Below are 17,801 nucleotides of genomic sequence, written 5' to 3'. Positions count from 1 at the left end.
ATCTAGTTAAAAACAAGCTTTTTCCACCTAAGTATTTGGGAAACTGTCCAAACAGCACAGGAACAAAGAATCCGCTCCTTACTAACAAAATGATTCTGGAAAATTGCAAGAGAAGAAAGACCAACTTGAACTAGCTTGGATTGATTATAAGAAGGTATTCAACTATCCTGTGCCCGGAAATAATGGAGTAAGAAAAACATAAGTTTGTGCAAAGATCAATGTACAATGGAAGATGCAGCTGCTGGTCAATATCAGGTTAATATTAAGAGAAAAATTTTTGAAGGAGACTAACTATCATCATTACTGTTTGTCACTGCACTGATTCCACTGTCAACAATACTGAGCAACTCAGGCCACGGCGATCAAATACTAAAAATGTCTGCCAAGCTATCACACCTCCTTTACAATCTGAAGTTGATGGAAAACCACCATCTGCAAAAGAATCGCTTCTCAACTTTGTCCATATCTTCAGTCAAGATATTGCAAAGGAGTTTGGACTGGACAAATATGACACATTCATCATCAAACTGTGAAAAATACAGGAATCAAGATGCCGTATACCCTAAGGATGCCCTCTGTAAAAAGCATCAAGAGTCTGGATAAAGACTATCAATACAACATCTGGGCGTCCTTCAAACTGACAACACCAAGCACACTGAAGTCAAGAAGAAAGTTAGCAGTGAATACATCATAAGAGTAAAGATCTTGAAATCTAAACTCAATGGAGGAAATGTCATCAAGGCATTTAACACCCAGGCAATACACTGCTGGAATAGAGGACTTGACTCAAACAGAACTAAAAGTCCTGGATAGGGAGAGAAGAAAAATAATGACAATGAATCATGCTTTTCATCCAAGCAACAATGTTGACCAGACTCTACTTACCCAAGGAAACATGTGGGTGTGGAATGTTGCAAGTACACCTGACAGTTGAAGAAGAAAAAAGAGGATTTGACGATGAAGAAGATGTCTGAAGCCAGTGTACCAGGAAGGCTTACTGAGAATTGGAGAGACCAAGCTGGCCTACAAGAAAGACCAAATGAAGAACAGAATGGAGGCATGGCAATACAAAATATTACATGAGTAGTACATTAAACAAAATAGCAGGCAAAGCAGACCAGGCAAGAGCTAAGAGGAAGAAAATTGAAGAAAGAGACAGAGGAGCTAATTCTGGCTGCACAAAACCAAGCCTTAAGAACAAATGCATACAAAGTCAGAATTGAAAAGACAGCACAGAAAGCAAATGGCAGCTTCTGCAAAGAAGCTGAAGAAACAGCTAATTTCCACCTAATTAGCGGCTGCAAGAGGATTGCACAGATTGACCTCAAACAACAGCATGCCAAGGTAGCAACAATGGTCTACTGGAATATCTGCAAGAAATACCATTTGCCTGCAAGCAGTACTGGTGAGATCACAAATAAACAAAGTAATCGAATATGAAGAAGCTAGAGTGCTCTGGGACTATAGAATTCAAACAGACATGATCTGCCACATCACACCATAGACTTAACAATTGTTGATAAGAAAGACAAAAAAGTTTGGATAATGGACATGGCAGTACTGGCAAATAGCAGAAGAGAAGAGAAAGAACTGGAGAAAATTACAAAATACAAAGACCTGCAAATAGAAGTACAATGACTGTGGCATAAAAAAGCAAATATAGTACCTATGATAATAGGCACCTTGCGTGCAATCTCAAAGAAACTGGAGCACCATTTGAATTGGTGTTGACAAAATCACCATAAATCAATTGCAAAAGGTGGCAATTTACAGTTCAAATCCTGTCACAATACCTTTAACACTATCAAACAACATTTGATTATCCCCATTCCTTATGAAGGACTTGTTAGGTGGATAAAAATGCCAAATCCATTCTAAACATCTTGCTGATGAGCCATTATAATTAAAGCTCCATGCTTCCTGACTCTCAAGTATCCATAATAATACTTGGGGAAAAATTGTACCCCCAAATTAGCACAGAAGGACTAAGAATACAGTTAAGCACAGAATATTAAACTCTAGAAAACCAGGTAGTGATTATAACAGAATGGGATGGAGTTTTCAGGAAAATGGAATGAGTAGTGGTTGGATCTGACCAGACATTTATGTCATCTCAGTGGTAACTTTATATTCAATTCAAAAGGAAAGAGGGGCTGGTAAAAAGTAGAAAATGTGATTCAACCACAAGACTTTGCAGTAACTTCTGTCACCAGAGGCCAAAGTGAACAGACAGAATTTTGGGAATTATAGTCCCACATCCTAAGAAGATGGCTGTCCTAAGTGAATCATTCTACTCTGCCCCATTGTTGGAAGAAATATCCATCTGATTCAGTTCCAAGCTGGGAAAAAGACACTGGAAACATGGAGACTGATTGGAAAGAGAGTATAATGGTGAACAGGACCACCAAGCACATAGTCCTGGTGCAGCTGATCACATCGAATTGAGAATGAAGGTTATTTATACCTTCTTTGGACCTTGCTCTTGAGCTTCCTGTTCCTGTGCAAGAACATGTATTCTATTGCTGTTGTAGGGGTCATAACAATCCTGTAGGTTGTCTGAGAAGTTTGGTTGAAGCCTGGAGGGTGATGCAATGTCCGTAGGTGATTTTGCAATGTGGTTCGCTCTGCTGCTAGATAATTCTATTATGGCCTGGAGGGTCATGTCTTAATCCCATCATCCTGGAGTTCAAGGTCTTTTGTTTTGTAGAAAGACTGGCCCAGTCATTCTCAATGAGCACCAAATATCTGCTGGGGACAGAAGCTCTGAGTTTCTGTCCCCCTTAAGATTTTGTATTTCTCTTTTAGGGAAAATATTTTATCCTGACTTTTAAAATATTTCACAAAATATTTCATTCGGTGAGAAGGGGGCTTCCCACACCATTCTATCTTGTCCCATTCTTAGATTATTTTATATTTGTTTGTTTATATAGTGTAGTTAATAGGCCACCTGACTCCCAGTGATGCTGGGTGACTTTCAATTTAAAAAGTTAAACAACAAAAAGAAATCATAAACATTCTCCCCAAAATAAAATATATATATTTTTAACACCTAGATCATGGAGTTATTCCTGCTATGATAAGTGCAAATCTATTCTCCCAAATGGGCAGTTTTTTGCTGGAAACTGCCAAAAATCCTCCAGAAACTGGTAAAAAAATTTGCAAATCACCATCGTGTGATTGCAGGGAGGGAGGGAGGGGGCAGCTCGACAAGATTAATACATACCACCACCATTCCACAATTAACACCAACTGAAACTGGCTTCAAAGAAAGTAGGAGAATCATTTCTCCAAAAGTACAGCTAAGAGGTGAAAAAAGTTACTTTGCTGTAATGAACCCGGGTCTGTGACTAGAAGGAAGCATCCGTTTATTTTTCACACTTCAAGGAGCTTGTTGAAGCTTGTTGATGTTTTACTTGCCTGGTTTCTTTTGCTTCTTTCTTCTATCACACTTTTAATTTCAGCACAATATCACATTTGAAATATCTGTCAAGGGAAGCCTCAAATGTAAGCTAATTAAATTGAGAGATGGTGGACCTTTTGATAGGACAACAGTTTATATCTGACAATAATCATTGCTGACTAAAGATCAAACTCATGTTTACCCTTTTAGCAGCTATTCCCAAACCATAAGATACAACAGTTTGCTCTTATCTTGAATCCATTCTCTTGCCTTAAAGCCAAAGTACTTCTGCAGAAATGCAGGCAAGAACAGGGCTGACTTGCTACTACAGACTGCCTGTTGAGCTAAGGCAGAGAGAGTCTGAAGAATGAGGGACCGGAGAGATTGTGCCGCAGACATGTTAAGTAGTTGCTTTATCACTGTGACTTTATAGATGCTGCTAGATGATGCCTGAGCTAGGAAGCCACGGCAGCGCTTCCACTGGTCCATGGGGGAGGGCTTTTCTTCCCCGGTGCACTCAGCTGCCATTAAAATGAATCCTGCATGTTCACCTCATTGACAGTTCTTCTAGAAGAGGCTCCTTTTTGTTTCGCAGAAAAAGAGGGTCATGAAAGAAATGGGAGGTGTACACGTACAGAACGAAACACAATGGCTGCTACATCTGCCTCCACTCCTTTCAAAGAACCCGGTCTCTTTCTCTCTTTCTCTCTATCTTTATGGCTACAGAACATGTTGGTTCTCTAATGGAATTGGCAGAGTGGGTGGCATCAATTGTAGATTCAGAGCGTGGGTGGATTTGCACTTTGTGGATTTTATTTTTCTAAGATAATATTACTAATCTAAGCAGGGCAGAGGATGGCAAATACTAATGAATGTTGGGAGGAGAAATTGAAGGGGGGAAATCATAAAGGATCACTATTCCAAGTGTATGTAGAATGTGTGGATTATCCCAGTTTTGCTACTGAACAGTGGTTCTTGGCTTTTCGTTGGAATTTTTTTCCTACTGGGAAAAAATGGAGTTTGAAGGCTAAAGTATATTTAATCTAAAAATCAATATTATTGACATTGTTATAAAAGCAAACACTTGTTTAATCTCCACGGCCCAACATTTCTTTCTTGAAGAGTTTTACGTAATAAAGGCAAAGTTCTTAAATCTGGATCAGAAAAAATATCTTCCTCAGGAAGATATCTCAGAAATATAGAGGCTTCATACAGACCAAGATGGTCCTTCAGATAATCTGGTTGCTAAACATGTATGCAGGGTTTTAAAGGTCAAAATTAGAATTTTGAATTAGTCCTAAATCAGCTGGTAATGAGAGCACTAGGCAGAGCTTGTGTTCTATATTCTGATTACTTGGCAGCAAAGGGGATTCTGCACATCTGATTTTAAAAAAAATCAATAGCAATACATTTATTTCAATTTTAATTATTACACACATTAAGAATAGGTTTACTGCTTTTTAGATGTATCCACAACTCCCTGGGAAACTAGTATAAAGAAAACCTGGTTTGTGCCTCCTTTTGTGTTCTCTGAATTACTGAATTTTTTTGCCAATGAAAGTTATCATAAGAGAAGCAGCCAGTTCTGGGAAATTGTGTGTGTGTGTGGCGGGGGGGGAGGGGGGGGTCCTAACTCAGGTCACTTTCCCGGAGTTTTCAAAAGTGAAGCTTTTCTGGAGGGCATTTGGAGGCTGATATCAAATGCCATCTGGAATATAACACTATGTGTCAGCCCTTTGTGGAAGACCAGATAAGGTCTTCCAATGCCATGTAAATCAGTATTATTTTTTATTAAGAAGTTACATTAATACACTCTTGCAAGTCTGTATCCAGGTAAACCAGTCAGGAGACATGACCAGTTGAACTAATTCTAGCACAATTTTATTGTGAAGCTATAGTAATAGAATCTTGGAAGTATGAAACTACATATCTCCCACCATCACTTTTAATGGCCAAATCAATTAAGACAGCTCCTTCCCAAGTTTCTTCCTCAGACCATTAAGCATCTGCAGATTCCTCCTCATCTGATATCATCTAGACAGCATCTCTTCCAAGCAGCCTTCAAGGCCATTCGCACAAAGAATTACAGAATTGTGCTCCCTTTTATCTTCATGTGAACTAGGGAGGGTATTATCTGAGACATTTACTCACCTTTACATTCTTGGCCTGGGTTCAGGTCTCTTTTACCTGTTTGTTCCTTTTGGAATAGCTCTTCCTCCTGTCTTTCAAGGCCCTTCCCTCTGCCTTCTCCAGTTTTGTTGTGCATTTTTAAGTGTGCACTAGGTTTTTATATTTTTCACAACTATTACTGTTGGTTGTTTCATGGGGGCTGCAAAGAGTCTTTGTATGATTGCAAGAGGATATAATTTTAATTTATATTATTGGTTTATTAATATATAAATGATGATATATTTATAAATTATTATAAAGATTATTTCTATAAATAAATAAGTAAAAGTTTCATTTGGGTCTGTTGATTTATAAAATGAAACTTGAATGAACAAATGCCCCACTTTTTGGTTTAGGTTTAGGTTTATTAGATTTATATGCCGTCCTTCTCCCAAGGACTCAGGGCAGCGTACAACATTAAAAGAAACACATAATACAAAAGTTAAAAAAAATTAAATAGAACATCCCAAACCCAATTAAAATTGACAATGACATTTTTTAAAAAAAATTTGAATTAAAATTAACAGCGATCAATAATTTGTTTTGTTCAGGCCAGGCTGGCTTGCTGGAAAAGCCAACTTTTTACGGCGTGTCAGAAGGACCGCAGGTCGTGGATTATACGAAGCTCCAGGGGCAGCTCATTCCAGAGGGAAGGCGCTCCCACAGAGAAGGCTCTCCCCCTGGGGGTCACTAGCCGACACTGTCTGGCCAACGGCACCCTGAGAAGGCCAACTCTGTGGGATCGCACTGGACAATGGGAGGCAACCGGTGGCAATAGGTGGTCTCGCAGGTACCTTGGGCCTAAGCCATGGAGTGCTTTAAAGGTCATAATTAGTACCTTGAATCGCACCCGGAAGACAACCGGCAACTAGTGCAGGCCGCCTAAAAGGAGTGTAACATGGGAGCACCTAGTTGCCCCCATGATAACCTGTACAGCCGCATTCTGGACCAGTTGAAGCTTCCAGGTGCTCTTCAAGGGCAGCCCCATGTAGAGAGCCTTACAGTAGTCCAGGCGAGAAAGGACGAGGGCATGAGTGACTGTGCACAGAGCATCCTGATCCAGGAAGCGGCGCAACTGATGTACCAGGCAAACCTGGTAAAAGGCCCCCCTTTTTGATGCTTGTTTATTACATAAGCAAAAATAATCCAATATGTAAAATGCCAGTGGTAAAAGTAATCACCCACCCTTAGTTTCAGTAATCATTTTTTGATGTTGATGATAAATCTCTCACGTTACTCCAGAGCAAACACCTTTAACTCAATATCATCTGAGGATTTTCTAGCATAAGTATTTATGTGATGTAGGTTAGGCTGATTTAGCCATTCAGAAACACTGAATTTATCCATTCTGTCATCAAATAAGCATCCTCTACTGCAGTGGCCCCCACCTTTTGGGCTCCAGGGACTGGTCTCATGGAGAGAGGTTTTTCTGTGGGCACTTGGTTTCGCATGCTGCCTGCATCCCACGGATGGGGCTTCACTTGTTTGCACGGCCTGGTTTCTGGCATGCTGTGGACCGGTGCTAGTCCACGGATTGACAGTTGGGAATCCCAGTTGGTTCTGTGGATAAATACCAATGCCATTGGTTGTGGAATAACAGTCTCAGAGCTTTAGAAAAAAAACATAATTATTTTTGTTTCTACTTGGAAACCACTTCTGGACTTTGTGTTTGAGGTGGAAAAAAATGAAACTCTGACTTTAGGTTTCATCAATTAGATAGATTTGTTGTTATAGAAATGGCTAATTTATCCTACTATGTAAAAGTAAAAGGTTGAGGTTCGATATTACTATCTTATTCTACTGAACAAAACACCAAAGGGAGTTGGAAGTCAATGCCTTTTCTTTTCCCCTTTCTCCCTCCTATTTATCCTATTATTTCTTTTTTGTTTTTGTATTTTATATTATAGACTAATAAAAAGTACAACTGTAAAAAATAGAAATAGTTTTCCAGACTCACATGTATCAATTACTATTTTACAAGGCATGAGTAATTTATTTGAGTGGAGAATGATCCATCTCTAGAATCTGTGTGATAAGAACTTCATTGTGATTAGTAGGGAATGACTATAAAATGACAGTTCCAAATGAAAAAGTTATCTTCAAATGTTACCCAGTGTAAATTACCACAAACTAATGTACAGTGCAGTACCCAAAATAATGATAGATAGATAGATAGATAGATAGATAGATAGATAGATAGATAGATGATAGATAGATAGATAGATAGATAGATAGATAGATAGATAGATAGATAGATAGAGAAGGTAGGTAGGTAGGTAGGTAGGTAGGGATAGATAGATAGATAGATAGATAGATAGATAGATAGATAGATAGATAGATAGATAGATAGATAGATAAGGTAGGCAGGCAGGCAGGCAGGCAGGCAGGCAGGCAGGCAGATGATCGATAGAGACAGAGACATCTTCACCTTTTGTCATTTTCTAAAATAAATGCACACCATCTTTAAAAGAAAAAAGAAAAAAAAAGAAATACTAAAAACAATCACTGATCCCCCCTCACTTTACTGCATCTGTCTTATCTTTTATTTTTATTGGTTTGGTTGTAATTTCTTTGTTTGATTGTTGTAGCTGCCCAGAGCTGTTGAAAGTCAGGAAGCATACAAGTTAAATTAATAATTCAAAACAGTTTAAATTTAAAACAATTTAATCTTCTAGTAGCTTCTTCCTGAGAATTTCCCAATAAAATCAGTCACAAAGACAGATTCCTTTCCTCAAGGATTCTCACCTTGATGTCAAAGGTAAAATCTCCTGTGAATCTGAAGTGTTCCATTACTGAGTGCTGGATGTTGCCATCACAAACATATTGAGGGATCCGAGCTCCACTAAATTAGTCAGGAAGGACATCATAGGATTGAGATTAAGATAAATCATTAATTGATTTATTAGCTAGTTATAAAAAACTGGATTATTTATGATGAGGATATTTATTGCCCAATCCCTAACCTTTCTTTCAATTCTTAGAACTGACCACATAGCTGCCCCCCTCAGTATTTCTATTACAACAGCCATGCGGACCATAGAATAGCAAGGCTGGAAAGTGTCACAGAGTCGTATAATGTTAGACGTAGATGGGATCATTTAGTTCAACCCCTTGACCAGAATAAAAAATAAGGTCCTCTTATCTTCCTTCAGGAAATGAAGCTTAGGAACTAAATTATTTATTGGTGTTTTTTTTAAGTAGATTGAATAGATTTTCATCAGGGGTGCTTGGTGCTCTTTGAACTTCTTTCCATGCAGACATTTCATTACCCAAACTAGGTAGTATCATCAGTGCTAGTAAGGAGTGCTGTTTGCTGTGAGTTTATATTTTAGTGGCTTGCCTCTTTGTGTTAGTGGGGATGATCTTAATATTATTTGATAGGGCTGTTTGCTGTTGGCTTCTTTGGCAGTTTCTTTATTGGGATATTGTTTACTTGACTGTTGATCTAATGCTAACCTTGGTGTTAATTTGTGCTGCTCTTGGTGTGATTGCTAGTGGAGAGGTGCTGGGGTCTTTTTGTTTCTTTTTGGGCTGGGTGATAGTCTCTTTTGCATAGTCTATAGATGTTGTTAATGTCTATGTGTCTATTGATGGCTGTTTTGTCAGAGTGCCAGCCTTCTAGAAATTCCCTGGTGTTTTGGGACTTGGCTTGGATTAGCATGGTCACATTTTCCCAATTGAAACTATGATTAAATCTGTCTATATGTTGTGAAATTAAACAATTTTCATCATATCTTCTGACTGTTAGTTGCTGTTTATGGATCCATTCTGCCAGTGTCCTTCTGCTTGTTTGTCCTACATAGTGATTGTTGCAATCCTTACATTATATGTGGTAGATGACTCCTGTTTTTTCTTCTGGGATTACACCACAACTACACCACAACTACGCAAACCTAAAAAGAATTATACTGCCATACATCAAGAATATCTCAGAAACCACCAACAGAATCACATAAACGAACTAAAGCGCTTCAAAACATCCTAAGTAGACCAAAAGACTTTTTGATAAAAGTTGCGTGGATATCCATTTTGTTGGAATATGTTGCATAGATGCTCTATTTCCTTTTTCTGCTGTTCCAGGTTGCTGCAGTACGTTTGGGCTTCTCTTGTGGGAGGTTGGATTGTTGCTTTGATAGTGGAGCACCTGGTTAGTATGGGTAGTTTTTCTATAGACTTGCATTTCTAGTGTGCCATTGTAGCCTCTGCTGATCAGGATGTCCAGGAAGGTTAGTTATTTTCTTCTTCTCTAAATTATCCAAAATATCATTGTCAATCATTTTTATTATGTCTTCCTCAAAAACTAACAGTGCTCATAGAACTCCATTTACAAGAAAAACAAAATGGGAAGAGAGAGGGAAAAACCCTCACTTATATTGAAACCAAGCCACAGAAACTTTTTAAATTTTTGAGTAACATTCTAAGCACTTCTTTGGCAAAACAAGTTGTTCAGCCTTGGGATCCAGCTGAGATTCCTGCTTTCTCAGAGTCCATGGTGACAAGAATGCTCTCGCAGTTTCTTGCAGCGTGCATCACTTTGCTCGTTTCCAAACACATTGACCTCGCTTTGCTCTTCTGCTCCTTTAGGGCCCTCCTGCTCCTTTGACTGGCCTTTACTCCCAAAGCAGGAACGACTTCAGACCGAAGACTCACATTTTTTTTTAAAAAAAGAAAGCCTTGTGCATTTTATTTTGTCACAAAAGAAGATGACTGGAAGATCTCCCCTTCTTCCATCTGCAAATCCATGTTTTTTCCTCAGAGACTGAGGGGAGAAGAAAAATCCATTTTCCAGGCCTGCTTTATTGGGCTAATGGTGCTGATAGCTTAAGTAGAGAGGGGCTTGGGGAAAATTCTTAGCCTCCTGAGGATATATGGGGAAGGAATCAGACTGTCCTCCTGCTCCTCCTCATGCGGGAGTAATGCATCTCCATCTTCAAGTGCCTGAGCTGTCTCTCCCGTTCCCTCCCTCCCTCTCGCTTTCCTTCCCTTCCCTCCCAGAAATCAAATGCCTGGCTCTTCCACGCATGCTCCCAGCCTCACAGTCTCGTCGCCAGCAGCGCCTGGAACGGTAGTGCGGGGCAAGAAGAGCCATCCTGCCGCACCTGGGTCAGCTCGAGATTCCGGCAAGTAAAACAAAAACCCCAAACCCCAATCTCTCCACTCCGAGGGGACGGCGAGTCGACGCCACGCCTGATTGACACCCGGGAGAGAAGAAGCTTCCTCCGGGTCCCAGGCAGGTGCGCGATGGACTTGGAAGCGCCTAATGTGCTCTGCCCGCCGGGGAGGGGTGGGGGGGGGCAGAGGCGACTGTAGTGGAAGGAACACACGTGCGATTTGTACCTGAGCTGGCTTTGTTCGGAGACCAGTCCAGCCACCCTTCGGGGCAGGGAGGGGGGGGAGAGGGGGAAATCGAGGATCCTTGCTCCCGATCCACACTCCTACAGGTTATCCCGAGAAAGTGGCCCGGAATATGGCGTGGACATCATCGGTGCGATCAGGGAACGAGTGGATTCTCTCCGCTGTTGGGTGTTAGAAGCTCCCTGTACGCGGCTGACAGGAGCGTAATCGGGTTGGTCGAAGACCCCCTCCCGTTAAAATAGTTGGATATGCGCGGCAGCCCGATCGTCTACTTACGGTCGTGTGTGTGTGTGTGTGTGTGAGGGGGGGGGTGGGATTTGCATTGGTTCCGTTGCCCATTGTACGCGCTAAGGACGCGGGTTGAAACTCGAGTTACCTCGGGGTAGGTAGACGCGTATTTAGACTGGTGTTTTTAATTCGCTGTGTCCGCGCGTGGTATGTTTTGCCCGCGCCCCACCGCGGTTAAAATAATTCGCGTGGGCTGGATACATTACGTTAGGTTTTCTTCCCCATCTGTGTGGGAGACTGCCCTCGTGGGGTGTACACACACATAGGTAGTTGGAGAATATGTTTGTGCACGCCCTGCCGATAGGCTGCCTGGATCAAAGGAGTGTATTTTTGTCGCTTCTTCGGTGGTGTGGGTTCCATTCATCGATTTCCCTCCGGGTCGCCCGTTCGGTTTCCGAGGCGACTGATGATCCCTGCCGATCATTCCACCACCGCCCCGCCGTGCTCTTCGCCCTCTTTACACTGCCCAGTGAATCATGTTTGCCTTCATGCCGCACAAGCCATCGTGAAAAGCCCCACACGGCGACGGCTTTGCTCCCAAGCCTCGCTTGCCTTCCCAGGTCCGCGCACGAGTAAGCGGTTGTCTGTCTGGCTTCTTAGCTCCAAGACTGACATCCGCCAGGCAGGGATTTGACGTGACTGTTCCCTTCACTGAATTCCTTTCGCTAGCCAGATTTTGCTTTTCTGACTGACCATTTGGGGCTTTGGGGATCTTTGGCTTGCCTGTGTGTGCATGTGGGTAAACAAGGCACATGGAAGAAGAGAGGTTGCTTATGAAACGTGGATACGGAATCTGAATGTGAATCTACAGGTTTGAAATCATAAAAGGCTACAGAATTAAGGATTCCATAGTGGGTGCTGTCAGTTCAGAAAGAGGGCACCGTATATATTTTATTTGTGGGTTTTTTATCTTAGAATTCCTTAGGAAATAAACATGATTAGCTGATTATGATTATTACCGTAGATCAAGGAGAAAAGAACCAATGGTTCTACAAATAATTCTGAATTAACCTGATAGGGTGGCCAATGGTGGTGGTATGAGGGATGCTGGAAATTGTTCAGTAAAATCTTGAGAAATGCTCTGTTGTAGATGGAGAATTGAAGCCAAGGTAGCTAAAAGGAAAAGCGTATCTTTTGTCTGCAAAGAAATATCAGGTTCAGTCCCCAGAACCTCAAGATAAGAAAAACTGCTCTGTGGGGTTCTGAAAAGTTGATGCCAATAAGCATAGACCATTCCACCCTAAAAGGATGCCCTGTACATGTGTTGGGAACGTATGTTATTGTAAACTGCCCAGAGTCACTTAGGTGTGATGGGCAATGTAAAAATGTGATAAATAAGTTTAAGAATTCCAAGCCAGCTTGGCCCACCAAGACAATACGGCACTAAACCATTACTGTACCTTCCTTTGGGATGAAGCAACCTCATATAAACCTTCTTCTACTCCCCTTGAGGTTTTTGTGCAACAAGTAAAATTTGAAATTAACTTGTGCAGTAAGTGCTTTTGCTTTTAGCCATTGTATTTCTCCTCCTGTGGAATGGTTATAGCTAAATAACACAAGGCATCTTTTAATTGCTGCAGATGTGCCGTTAAGCAAAGCAGCTTTACTGGGACTGGATGAGAATGGAGGAGAGACTGTGGGTTAATGGTAGCAAATGACTTTTTTGTGGTCTGTGCAGCTGGCTTGCTAAGGGAACCCTCCCAGCTGGCATCCTTTCAGAAGGAAGCACATGTATAACATTGCTTGGCTGAAGTTCAAACCTTGCTTGAAGTCAGATTTTAATATCAGATGTGCGGCTGGGCCTGTTTCTTAAGGAAATGTGCAAACTTTGCAAAGAAACTTTGTTCTTGATTATTAGATTAGATCCCTGTAACTTGCAATATGTTTCCTCTTCAGGGTTATAATCTGTATTTTCATTTTATGCTGAATATTCCACTTAATTTCCTACCACCACAGTTCTGAAGAGTTTCCATCTCCTTCCACATATCCGGCATTCTGCTCCTATGGTTAACATTAGGTCTCATCTGGGTTTCCCCCATTAGGTTTTTTTTATTTGTTTGAGTTTAGTTTTCTTATTATTTTCCTAAAGAACTTTTTTTGTTATGACTCCATTCTTCATCAGTCTTGATGTGATGAAGGTTGAACTCTCAGACAATAATAAGGAGTGGGCTGTGACCCTAACAGTGTGACTGATCTACAACTCTGAGCAGTCTTGGCCAGTAGAACAAGATAGGGATTGTAGGAAGTTAGCACCCACCCTCTCCTAGAAGAATGAAATATTCTAGGAAATATTAAAAGGCAGAATATTACATTTCCCTGGATGAGAAATGGAGAAACATATTTTTTTAGGCAGAAAGCAGACTCACTCTTAATAGCCCACCCTCCTCAATAGTCCACAGCAGATGTCAGTACTTAAGAGATAAAGAGATGGCTAGGTCTATTCATAAGCAAATACCCTCACCCATGTTCCAACAAAGGTAGGATTAGTCCTCAGCCATAACAGGAATTGCCCCAAACCCTCTTCATTACATCATTACCCAGCAAGATTCAACCAAGCCTGGGAGTTAAGACAACCTACAAAATTACCCCTGCATGGCCCCATGGGTGTCTGACAACCAATCAGGATATCTGCTCTTACACAGGAACAGGAAGCTCTAAGGCAGGGCCCAAGAGAGAGTATAAATCAATCACTCAATCTCCCTCTTGCTCCTCCCCCCCCCAAACCCCATGTGGTCCTGTCCATCATTAAACCATCTTTCCGAGCAGTCTACATGTTTCTAGGGTCTTTTGTTCAGCAACAACTCAGGACCACAGGAGTGAGAACTGCTGGGGGAGCTGGAATTTCCCAGGCCAGGAATTCTGAGAACCTTCCATTGACCACACATAGAATAAAGAGGGGCTTCTATTAAGCAGTAGAAAGGGTGGGAAGAAAAGACACAGAGTTTAAATTCTGGAGGGTAGAAAAGGTACCAGCAGCTTTAATGTCAGAAAGCAGTCAAAAGAGTTCATTGGCTTTAATTCTAATAAATAACCAAAATTTGAGCTATGTAACAATTCAGAAGAGAAAAAAATATAATTCAGAGCGCATGGGGTACTCAAGTCATGCTTGCCAGCAATTACTTTTTAAAAAAAAAGTCATAGACATGTGTGATTGTTGCTATGGAAGCCCAAGAAAAAGCACATTTTATTTATGAACGTGCCAACAGATGAGACATCCATATGCTGCAAATAATCTTTTTCACTTTGATCCTCATCATGACATAGCCTTAATAAAAATTCTATTATTGTGGTATCAAATAGATAGGAAGCTTTAGGCTAGTTGAAGCAAACAAATGTGGGAGAGGAGGAGTGGCTGACAACAAATAATAATGCATAATTTGTTAGAGCCCTTGAAATTTCCTTTTATACCTTAATTTAAGGCTAGGCAATGTAGTACTTTCTAAAAGTTGTGAACAAACTCAAGGATTTCCAATCTGTGGCCGAGCTGACTACATCCTCAAGTGGTTGAAATTCAAACCATCAAGAGGTTCCAGACTGCAATATCTGTCTTTGGCTTGATTCTAGAGCTACTGTGGCTTTGAACTTGATTCTCATAGTCATGGTTCAGGTTTTCTACTGAAGCCAACTGCTAATGGCTGGTGTTGATGTAGTTTTAGTGCCAGCTCAACCATTTGCTACTCCTAGAAGCTGCAGCTTGCTGTTCTCTGTCATTCAACAGATACTTGCAAGGATAAACATGCAGTGATAAATGAAAGCTTCTGAGCAGATTACCTAGATCGTAGCTTCTGGTCATGAAGGCAGCAACCTGTTTGCTATAAGCATTGAATCATTGTTCATAGTTCTCTGTGTGTGAGCAGCTGAGCATTGAAAGCGTACACTGGTGACTGCCCAAAGAATCATAGACAAATATAAGTAATGAGAAAGGAATTGCATTCTCAGTCATGCATGTGCCACAGGGAGCAGCAGTTGATTTGCACTGTTCTCAGCTTGGCACTGAGATATATTTAGTTTGTGTGTGTGTGTGTGTGTGTGTGCGTGTGTGTATGCATACACACACACACACACAAACATTTCCCTTAGCTGTCTTCATTTTTATTGTTGTTGTTCTAGGGAGATCTGTCTGTTTATATTTGTATCTGTTTGAAAAACTTGTAAATTATTTAAATCATACTATGAATACCTTTTAGCTACAGATAAAATCATTCAGGAGGAAACACTTTAGTCTGATTGGCCTGGTTTCATCTACTACTCTCAAGGGATAGACCAGAGGTGATTTAACAGCCAGATCTACCACCGTCCTCTTTAAAATAATAGCTGGAAAGGAAGACACTGGGTGCCCTAAAGGTTTTATTTCATGGATAAAGGGAATCAGTTGTCAGTTTAACTAATTCCTAGTTTGCTATCAGGCACAGTGCTTTCCTTCTGACTGCTGCCGGCAGACCTCAATTACAACTGCGGCCTGGTCAGAAAAAAGATGGGTGTGTATACATTATCAACAATATTCCCTTGGACAATTAAATTGGTCACTCTATAAAAGAGATCAGGTTGATTTGACACGACTTACTTTTGATAAAGTCATGCTGTTCCTCTTAAGCAATGCATTTCTTTTTAAAATACTCACAAATCATATATTTAATAACCTGGAAGAGAATTGTTCACATCACTGTCAGTTTTTGCACTTATACAAACAAATAAACATAAAATTTAAAAAATCCTCCAATTTATAAACATTCTTTAAAACCTTATCATTCAAATTTAATCAAGAAAAAATCCATTAATTTCTACTAGAAATAGCAAATGATTTTTAATTTTTTTAATCTCTTCAAATGATGTCCCACAAATCAATCTCTTACCATCTTCTCTTCATTTCCTGTCAGTTTTAATATAAAAATACGACAAAATTCTCTTCTTCCCACATCTTAGCTATAAAAATATCTTTAAAGCATTATCATTCAGCTCTAGTCAAGAAAAAAACCATTAAAAGCTGTTAGAAAAAAAGAGGATCATATACAGTTTAATCTTGGTTGAATAAGCAAACTTTTTAAAATATTTGTTTTAGTTTTAAAAGTCTTGATTATTCCTTTTAGATAATGTCCCGAAAGCTGATTTCTTCTGTTTTCCTTTTCTCAGCATTTCCCTCATAGGTAAAACATACCTGTGATTTTTTTTTCTAAATCCAAAGTGATAAAATTGTCCAAGTCCCTATTCTGACTTAAAATCCAAGTCACTCTTAATTTATTATTTGTATATCCATTTTTTAATAAAAAACTCAGGCAGTTTCATTTGTAGGTACTATGTAACATCTTTGTCAATATCATTCTTATATCCTGTTGATTTTAAGTCAATGTTCAAAATAGCCTGATTTTCAGTTATATTCTCTGCTATCTCTTTCTTTAAGCGTCTATGAAGATTCTCAGTCATCCAAGTTATGGTTGTCCCAAAGGAGGCAACTGAACTTCCTTGTTTTTCTTTTGAAGATGTTTTGCTTCTCATCCAAGACACTTTTTCAGCTCTAACTGGATAGTGGGGAACAAGAAAGTCAGTTGCCTCCTGAAAAAAGCACCTTTAGCTCTTTCTTTAAGCCCATTTAAGACAGGTAAAAGAATAAGTTCTGAGTAAATTATTGCCAAATAACCTTACCTTCCAGAACTAAAATACTTTCTCCATTCTATATTAGTGGGAATTCTCAATTGTTAATTTTTTTTCTGGCTGCTTCTAGTAACCAGCCTCCACTTATCATTTTTTTCTGTCAACCAGAACATTTTCCCAGGAAGAGATTTCTTCAGAGAAGGTTAAGTATCCAGGAAGAGGGGTGTGAGGGCTCAGCAGTTAAAGACACTGAATTTGTCAGCCTGAGTTCAAGACCGGAGCGCCACACGTCGGTGTGAGCTCTCATTACTTGGACTCAACTGTACAGAGGAAACCTTTAACCCATCCATGAATTCTGTAGCATTTTAGGATTTAATTTGAATACGTCCAAGCATTTTGATATTAAGGAGTTCTCATCAGGCCTTTTGACTGCCAGTAGGTATTTGTGGATAAGTGACCTGTCAGTGTTCTATTTGCCTGCAGTGTCTGCTACAGTCTTTATATTATACAGTATGTACTGTATGTTGTAGTTCAGTGGCCCCCAACTTTTTGGGCACCAGGGACTTGCTCTGTGGAGAGAGAGGTTTTTCTGTGGTTTCTCATGCTGCCTGCATCCCAGGAGTGAAATACAGCAGGTTCTGACAGGTTCTGGAGAACCGATAGCGGAAATTTTGAGTAGTTTGGAGAACTGGCAAATACCACCTTTGGCGGGCCCCAGACTGGGGTGGGAATGGAGATTTTGCAATATCCTTCCTCTGCCACGGCCACCAAGCCATGCCCACAGAACCGGTAATAAAAAAAAAATGAATTTCACCACTGCTGCATCCCATGGATGGGACTTTGCTTGTTTGTGCATCACGATTTTTGGCATGCCACAGCCCAGTGTGAATCCACGAACCAGGGATTGGGGACTCCTGTTGTAGATGACTCCTGCTTTTGTTTCCTTTGGTTACTGAATCTTTGCTCAATATTTGCTTAAAGTAATTTGGAGGGATTTTGA

The sequence above is a fragment of the Thamnophis elegans genome, chromosome 2 (assembly GCF_009769535.1).
Source record: "Thamnophis elegans isolate rThaEle1 chromosome 2, rThaEle1.pri, whole genome shotgun sequence".
Taxonomy (NCBI): domain Eukaryota; kingdom Metazoa; phylum Chordata; class Lepidosauria; order Squamata; family Colubridae; genus Thamnophis; species Thamnophis elegans.
Note: the sequence above shows the minus strand (reverse complement) of the source record.